Source organism: Humulus lupulus, chromosome X, assembly GCF_963169125.1.
Source record: "Humulus lupulus chromosome X, drHumLupu1.1, whole genome shotgun sequence".
NCBI classification, from domain to species: domain Eukaryota; kingdom Viridiplantae; phylum Streptophyta; class Magnoliopsida; order Rosales; family Cannabaceae; genus Humulus; species Humulus lupulus.
Window position 1 is genome coordinate 217,844,587 of NC_084802.1, and position 9,975 is coordinate 217,854,561.

The 9,975-nt window shown below is 32.4% G+C and overlaps 1 pseudogene; it reads right to left on the reverse strand.

Annotated features, from left to right (window-relative positions):
- Positions 1-319: 319 nt before the first annotated feature.
- LOC133806769 (lysine--tRNA ligase, chloroplastic/mitochondrial-like) lies at positions 320-8,702 on the reverse strand (annotated as a pseudogene).
- Between the last annotated feature and the right edge of the window lie 1,273 nt (positions 8,703-9,975).

Sequence of the window (9,975 nt, forward strand, 5' to 3'; positions counted from 1 at the left end):
CTACATAAATGGCTACTAACGGTAATGCATAGAGGCAGAGGTACATGATTAGAGTGGGCAGAAAGGATCATACATCATCTTGATCATCTATACACAGCCCATAAAAAAGCTGATTAAAAAAAAGCTATAATAATAACTCAATTTACTCATATGTCTCACTGAAGCATTCCATCAAACAGTTATTATGCATAGGTTAAGTAAAGCTTAGTTTTATATAATAAAACTAGTTTAAGCAGTCAAACAAAACAAAACTTACAGATAAATTGACTCAAACATCAATTAACACAAATACACTCTATACATACGAGTTTAGCCTACATCACTGCGTTCTTTGACCGAACTTCGGTGGAGCTCCACCTTTCTGGGGCGAGACATTAACAACCTGCAAAAGAGAAGTTCAAAGTTAGCAAAATTATTAGTGGTATCATTCTGCATTTTTTCCAAACTTTACAATATTATTCACTAATCAACTGAAGTCAAATAAGGACAGACCTTCAAGTCACTGAATGTATTAGTAGCAGAGAAGTTCACAGAAATTGGGAAAAATACAGATGAGTCTATTGGGGGAACAACAAACTCCATTGATCCACTGCAAACAATTCATCATACCAGATAACTATCACTTAAATTGAAATCAAATAAATTATTAAGTTTCAAAAGGAAAACAACAGTAAGAATTTCAAACCTTCGGTTCAAGTTGTCAATAAGTAGAATGGACCACTCCAACACAGAATTCCTTGGGTCGAACTTGAAACAAATAAAAAAAGCAAATTGATATAGAACTCAAATAAAATATAGTGTAACTCATAAACAATGCAAATGGATACTGACCTTGAACAACATAGAGCTAGTAAAGTTCAGCAAAAATGCCAATCATGATATGATAAATATCCTAAAATTTCATTGACAATGTATGATACCTCAATATGTGCTAATGACACGTCATTGAGAAAAAAGAGGACCCTAGAACATGGTTTGTTATTTTGTGTAAATAACAGTAATACTAATGCAATGGTTTTTTTATGATGCTATATAAAATGCTGATAGAAACTCAAACTAAAAAAAAGAAGAGCAAAACATATAATAGAACAAAAACAATAACCATAAAACAAAGACAATCAGATAAATAACCAAGAAACCAAACCCCAAAAAAGAACCCTTGGATCCAATATTGTGGTTCAGCTCCCACAATTCCACATATAACAAATGTACAAATTACATTAGTAAAAAAAACAAAAAATTATGCAGAACATAAAAGGAGAAATCAAGGGTTAGCTACATAACAGAAAGTTAAAGTACAATGCAATATAGTAGTTGTGGCAACCATGAGCAATTGTTATATGTTATTTAATATATGTCAAAGATAAATAGATAAACAAGAAAATATATATAAATATAACCCATTAATTTTTGGAGTTGATATAACATATATTTTCAAAGCTATTTTTGAAAGAAATGTGAATCTGGGTCACTAATGCAAAACAATAATGCAACTAACAACCAAATAAAATGAACAAGAAAGAAACATGACTCAATCCAAACAAACCATGATCTCATATATGGCATGGGGAAGAATATACATAACCCTATAAAAGACACTACAACCAATTCAACAAACCCAAATTTGAGACTAAGTGGCATGGCAAAGAAGATGCAGAAAGGTCATGTAAAATCCTGCTATAGAACCAGTGAAGTTCTCTTATTTTCTGAAATTAGTACTCAATATAAGGCAAGCATCTATAATCAAATATTAAAACTAAACACAATAAATGAGGAAAATATGGTCTAATATATGACAAGTACTTTCAACTTGCAAGCATCTTAAATCTAGGCTCCCTTGGCAATATATAAGAATAAAAATATAATAGAAACATTAGGCCAAATGTGGAGTAGAAAAAACAAGAAAAGATAAATAATTGAAGTAAATCAGCAAAAGATATAGAATGGTGAAGTGAGAAAGCAAATATAAATTATAGAAGTTAATACAAAAACAATATTATATGGCTTAATATAAAAGGAACAAGAGTTCCAATTGGCCACCGACTTTATTAGTTTAAGAAAAGTAAAAAATTAATTGTCTTTAAAGAAAACTATGGTCTATAATACTCATTGTTCTACCAAGAATAAATGCAGTTGTAGCACCAATTATTGCACCAATAGAATCAACAACGAACCCCAAAGGCAACCCAAATAGATAACCTCCACCAAGATGTAAGAGAAAATAAATAGCACAAATAAAGCATTGATAAAAATAAAAAAAATAATACTAACAGATACACTTTCACACTTAAACCAAATAAGTTGACTAGACAAACTTTATTCATTTAGAGTTCTATTTTTTTTGGAGGGGGGAGGATCACTGAACAGACAATTACATACTTTATTAAACAGACTATAAAGGTCCAAAATAATGTCATTGTTTTAGCTCTGCAATAAGAATTAGTGACTTTAACTTACTGTAAATATTGTTTTCTCAATAGATCCCCTTTTAGTAATACAACCAAAATTGTATAAAATTTAGCTAATCTAATTTTCAAAGAATAGAATTGAAGACACTATATATATGACAATTATTAGGCACTAGACAAGGAAACATGAAATGGGGTAAGAGGTTATCTTAAATACCTTTGATCTTACTTGGCATTTAATACATACTTAGCTATTATATCTTATGAGGCACAATCTGTATTAGATATAGTATATACTTCTCTGCAATATAATCCATTACATACTAAGTAATAATAACGCAAACATCCCCACCCAATCAATATCATCAATATCAGATTTCACATAAAAAAATTCAATAAAATGTATCAGCCATTCAACATTGTTGCTATTAGTCTCACATACAATCAATCCATGCTCTGAAGTAGTGTTAGAAACATGCTCACCAAACTTAGCGTTTGTAGCAGCTACACAAATTTTGACTTTGATAAGATGTTCTTAAAGCCGAAAAGAAAAAGAAAAGCAATGTCAATCAACTTATAAGATAATGACAACATTAAATATATATACATAATATCCATATGTATACTATATTGCTACTATCGTAAAATGACAATAGATATAACAAAAACACAATTAAATGATTTAAATACAACAAGATAAGAGAACTGCATGCATTGTAGTGATTCTTCCTCATTTAGAGCTAATTTCTGCACTAAAGGATTCAATTTATTTGATGAAGACTAGAGAAAGAACAGTCTTTACAGCACAAAAGCTACAAAAATTCAAGATCAGAAAAGTATTTGATTAAATTGCAATGCAATAAATCAAATTTGTTAATAATACCTCCAACTTAACTCTTTTATTTAGGAAAGAGAGCTGAGCAAAGCATCCATATATAGGACCTAGAATCTTAATCAACAAGAATGTGCAGATTTTTTTTATAATCAAAGACCAAAACAGAGTGTGAGTGGCACCAAACAGATGAGATAACATATATGCACAGAGAGCACTAGCACAATTTTAACTAATTATATATAAATGTATCTTGCATTATACACAAAACCATGTGCTAAAGTTCCTATGCCTAACGAGTATACACCAAAAATGAGTATTAGTTGACTTGGAATAATTACCAGCCAAACTAAAAGCAAACACAAAGAAGAAGAAACCAATGGTTGAAATACTCCTAAAGAGATGAGATAACAACAAGCTAATAACAAGATATAATACAGATTCTTTACGAAATAAAAACCATAAATGTATATAATTTGACAATCAAAATTATTTCAAAATATAATTTAAACAACAAGCTAATAACAAGATATAATTTGAGTTTCATGTGCTTCTACAAGGTTCCAACAACTATGCATTCCTTCCCCTCTTCTAATTCAGTACGTACTACAAAACTCAATAGGAGAACAAGATTTATGAGAGCCATAGCTCGAACAGAGAGCTAAACATCAACATAACTAAATAGCAAAAACCTACAAAGTAGTAATAAAAATAAGCCTCTTTATGTGTATATATACCTCTTGTAAGTCTCAAGTTTCCTAGTCCAAGAAAGAAGGAAATAAAAAAGCCTCTAATCTTACAGGAATTGTGAAAAATCTTCCAGGCCTTAATCTCATGCTCCATTTCATTGCTTTAAATTCTGGATTGTGACGATTTGAAATCCCTTCATTTCTGAATATTCGACCAATCTCATAAACTTTTTCAAACCCTCCAACCTGTCATCCACAAAGATTTAATTTTAGTGCAAAAGATTAAAAATAATATGGAGAGAAAAGTAAATGACGATAATCGATATTTTTTTTTATAATGGGAACCAAAAACGTGCATGCAAGTGAAAAAGTTTGGTAGAACAAACCAAAAAGAAAAAAACAAAAATAAATTAGATGGATATGCAAATATGCATTGATCTTCAAGGACAAGATTATAAATGTCGACACTAAGAGTACTAAAGTAGAAAACTACGCACTGTGCACATCTCTCTCTCTCGATAAATATATACATTTATACATATATATATTGTAAGAAATGAGAACTTTAATAAACTAATGAATGGGAATAGTTATATAAACCAATATAAAAAAAAAGTAAAATCTATAAAGAGGAGAAATTTGGTGTAGGCATAGAGATGGATAAGAATTTGTCTGTATGTGTTCTCTTTTATAGATATAAAGAAGAGCTCAAGAATTATCATTAAAAGACAAATGAATTTCTTATAAATACTGTCAGCCTTGAGAAATCTACATTGGAAACAATGAAGGTTTTATAAAATCTTTACACAGAAAAAACTTTCTTAGCAAAACAATACTGCCATGGAAGTGATAAAATCTGACATATACACACAAACTAATGAATAAAAATTAGAAAGAAGCTTCGGGAAAATGACCAAGTTAAACTGGAGAAATTACACCTTGGAAATACCAGAGGGTGGTTGAAGAGATTATGCATGTTAGTATAGCACTCGAAAGAAAATGAATATACTTTAAATCCTCACTGGCATCCTCTTCAAGTGGAGCTCTGTTGCTATCCTCAAATAAAGATCCCTTCCTAGCGAATTATGGTAGGTAACAAATGGTCTTGCTTCTGCTCCACCAGCTGCTCCCTAGTTGATTAAGTCAATTAAAAACCAACCTTCAAATAGAAACAATACTAATGTATGTAAATTAAGGCACCAAAAAATTGTCATATACAGAAAAAGTAAAAACTATTATTGGAAATGAATACAGTTAATCAAAATTTATAAAATATGAACCTAAAGAATTCCCAGCTAAGTATTTCAACAGTTCAACCTCTAGTCATCTTTACAATAAACTAGACATTAGCTTTTTTTAAAATTCTAGAATAGGGTATTCTATAAGTTGTATCTTGGCCAAGAACAAAAGCTAAGCAATTGAACAAGCATCACCAGAAGTAACGGTAATCTTACATAAGAACTTAGCCAAACTATAAAGTCAAATTCCATTATAGAAATGCTAAATCTTGATATGAACCACATGATCATAAAATAGTTAGAAAATCCACAAACCTGTAGAACTGGAGTTTGAACTTCGAGAAATCCAAAAGATTCTACTGTCTTGCGTAACTCTGATATAATCTAATCCACCAAAAAGAAAAAATAGCAAAACATCTTTAATGTATAAATAGCAAGATGCCTCAACCACTCTATCTAGGGAATAATATTGAATTTATATATGTATACTTCAAAATGCCCAAACTAGAAACAACTTGGTATACCATCCTTCTTTTGCTCAAGTTTTCAACAACTCCATAATTGCTAAATACATTCAACCACCGTAAGCACTCTAATATTTAGAGCAAATTTTTTCAAAAGAAAGATAAAATATCCATAACTTGCATAAATAAATTATCTCCTTAAGTGTTAATGCTGTTAAGGAACTTAATATAGAAATTATAACCCTGCAACCTTTTTTTTAGAAAAATAAAATAAAATCCAATGAACCGTGCTTCAACTCAGGAAAGGTAATTTAATGCTATTTTTGTCTATTCAAATACTTCATCAGAAAGAACAACACTTGAAGCGATCATGTAAGATAGTTCTAAGGTCCTCAAGTTAATAAAAATACTATTTCTGGAAAGAACATATACTTTAAATAACTAAAAGGTCTTTAATTACTCCTCAGCCTAACTTACCTTTGCTGTCTTCCAAAATACATCAGCTACTTCAGGATTGGAAATCATATCAATGTACCTTTAAAAGAAAAGTAGAGTTCAGTTATAACCAAGTATACCCCAAAAAATATATATTTTATTTAAAAAGCCATTTAGACAAGTCTTTTGCAAGAACCACTACAACGAATTGTGGGCTATCATCATCCAGTAAAAAACTATTTTTTATTTCCCATAAGAGACATGTCACTCAAACTGTGAAAAAGAAACAGAAAACTCAACTTACCGTTGCTGGTAACGCTTATCCACATGAGTTAGACCATGATATTTGTCTGGCAAGGGCAGTAGAGATTTTGTAAGAATTGCAAAAGAGTTCACATAGACAGAAAGCTCCCCTAAAGAAACAAAGAAATAAGTTCAATTAGTTTCTCACCTCAAAGGGAAATCACAAAAAAAGTAAGAAGCCAGTCAAAGCCAATGGCGTTTTTTATAAATGGCATTGGTTTATCTAAATAGCTTCCAATACAAATAGGGTAAGAATAGCTTCACCCAGAAGTACCTATAAATTCAACAATCAGCACCTAATCACAAATAGGTGCAAAAGATAAATTTTTTTAGTACTTGCCTTTCTCAGTTCGCTTAATAGAGCCACTTGCACCAAGTATGTCACCAATATCAACAAGATTCTTAAGCTCGTCAAATTGATCACTTAAAAATCTCGCCTTTTCACAATAAAGCTGTTTCAAACATTGAACAACTTGAGTGAGGATTCTTCCATACTAAATGTGAGTAAAGATTTATAGAAAGTTTCTGAAGAAACCATCCCTACCCACCAAAATTTACAAACTTTGGAAAACACCCCATTTTTTTAAAAAAAAAGGTAACTAACTTATATATTTTAGATCAAGCATCCCATAAAATAGACATGCTTTTAAGAACTAAACCACCTAATCACATCTTATTATTATATTTTTTCTTTATTATAAGTATCCATCTAACAAAGAGATGGCAAGATCATTGTAAGGACAGAAAGCTAAGGTGGGGATACCTGAATTGTCCCAGAATCATCTCTTAGAGTGAGAAATGCAAGCTTTCCAAATGCTCAATGAGCCACAATTCTTCCGGCTATTGATACATTGTCTTGCTCACCATTCATTTCTTCGCCATTTTCTAAATTTTTATAAGTCTCTTGCAGCTGATTAGCAGAGTGAGTCCTGTCCCACTTATATGCATACGGTTCCAGCCCTTTGCTTCTCAATTCTTCTATCTACACAAAACACATCCACACAGACCTATGTTTATTGAGCAGTATTGAAATAAAAATGTCCCTCTAACATACATTTCGCCGAACAGTTTATGGGCATTACTTATTGAAAAGTAATTCAAGGAACAAATCTCAAATTCAAATTCAAACTTTTTCGGCAAATTTTAACATTTATTTTAATAAAGATAAATCTAATTAATATATACATATATCAAACTACCTCTCTCCCTTTCTTCTTGACCCTTTCTCTGCAAATTAACCAACCCTGAAACTTTAACCAGCTCTAAGCTTCAAACCCAACCCCGTTTCTAGCCTCGCATAGTCGACCACACCATATGCTATTACCTTTGTTCTTGTAGATGCTTCATGCAAAAAAACCCCAGCAATATGCAAAATCAAAAATTAATTTTGAAAACCACAGATTTTATAGATTCTATGAGATTCAAGCTGATAAATCTAACATCTACAACTAAATACGTACCTGGCTTGCCAAGATCGAAGAGAAGAACGAATCCGAGAAGCCCAACGACTGGGAACGGGTTGACAGAGAGAAATAGAAGGACGAGAGAGAGAGAGAGGATATTTGAGCGAAGGAGGAGATTTGAGAGTGAGGAGTTCGGAGACCGTACCAAGCCGAAGAAATGGGTCTCTTCTTTGTGTCGAAATGTTGAAGGAAATGGGTCTCTGTTCTTTGTTGAAGAAATGTTGAAGGAAATGAAAAAAAAAAGCTAAGTGGCGGGATGGCTAAATAAATTACCGCCCTTTTTTTCATTAAGTTCCCAATATAATACTTTTTCATAATACTTTTTTATTAGTATTATATTCATGTGTTATGGAAATGGGTATTTGGTGTAGTGTGAAACCAACTACAATAAATAATGTAAGCTCGAAATATTTCAGTACTTAGTAAATATTGAGCATATGGTGAAAGCAGATATAAAGTACACATGTATATAACTTCATCGATTTATAAATATAAATTAATTCGATCAAAAATTGAGATGAGTAAAATAACCCAAAAATTCGAGCTATTGATCGTCTCGTCCACGAGAGCCTTAAATATTTACATTACAAAAAATAAGGGTCAAAACCCTTGTAAAAAAAAAAGGGTAATAAATTATTCAAGGCTAGGTGGCTCCGATTTCAACTTCGCCTCCAATCTCCTCGTGGCTCCGGTGACCTCTTCTTCCGCGAGGCGAACTTGCCACTTATACAGAAACTCCTCCTCCTTGTTCGCCAGAAAAGAGGTGTCGAGATCAAGGTTCATGGTCCATATCTTATACATGGCCATGTCAATAGCCCCATCCTTCTTGGCGATGAACTCCTCTAGGAGTCGAGCCTTCTCACACTCCATGATCTCGAAGGTGGCATTTTTATCCTCCTTAAGTTTGACATTTAAATTTTACAGTCGTTTGAGCTCATCTATTTTGAAGGTCAATTCTGAGGCCTTAGCCACGAGCTCCACCTTCATCTTGTCGAGCTTAGACTCTAAAATCACTAGCTTGCCCTTTGCTTCTCTGAGAGCATCCTCGACTTGAGTCTAGGCATTCCTAGCATCATAAGTGAGCTTGTGACTAGCCACCACCTTCGTCGTCAACACCAAGTTGAGAAGACTATGCATTAAACAAAGAAATTGTTAAGAAAAAAATTGTAAAGTGTTTCCCAAAATTTTAGCATGATGATGTGGCACAAACATAATGCACATGAAGGACACGTGACGAGACATTTATAGAGGACTGGTCGACTCACAACCAGACAGGAGAAGAAAACATGCTATCAGGTACATTCAGCACTTATACGGAGCAACAGGAAAAGAAGTTGACAAAAGACATGCGACCAGAGCTACTCGGTTGAATGTAGTTAAAGTTCAAAGTTAGTTTAATATGCAGATATTTGTGAGATATCTATTATAAAGTGTATTATTTACTTATTATTTTATATTTACTTGTTGCACAAGTTACGCAAGGCCCATAGCCCATCTATGTACATTCTTGAGTCTATAAATAAAGGACTCAAGAAATCATTTGGTTTCTACGCTGTAATTCTTTACTTTCAGAGAATTCTAATGATCTAAAGCTATTGTCCATGTTTTAGTATCCTCTCTCTCAACTTGTAAAACTTAGTCATCTGATCGCAGGTTTTGAGAATTGACATAAATATGAGTATCAAGTGGACGTAGGTTATTACTGATTAGCAGGGTCGAACCACTATAATTATGTCTGTTGTTTCTTATTCTTAAGCTCAGTTCTTATTCTATATCATAAATTTGACTCAATGTCATTGACCAAATCGCGGGCCTACATAAAGAAATTCAAATTCATATGAAATTTCGAGCTTGAAGAGTACTTGTTGAGACTAACAACTCCCCATCCTTATCAAAAAGGGATGTGTAGTTGTTGCCCTTCAAGAATTCCCAGTCGGGGCCTTGGATGTTATTGTAGGCACGACCAACTCGGGTGAGGACATCTGACCATAGTTCAGCTCCAGAGGCACCAACCTTGTTATGTTGGGATTAGCGCCCTTTAAAGCATATGTATTGAACAATGAATTTTTGCATATATTTATTGTTTATTATTATTATTAGAATAATATTATATGAATATCAAAAAATTCTCAAATTCGTTATT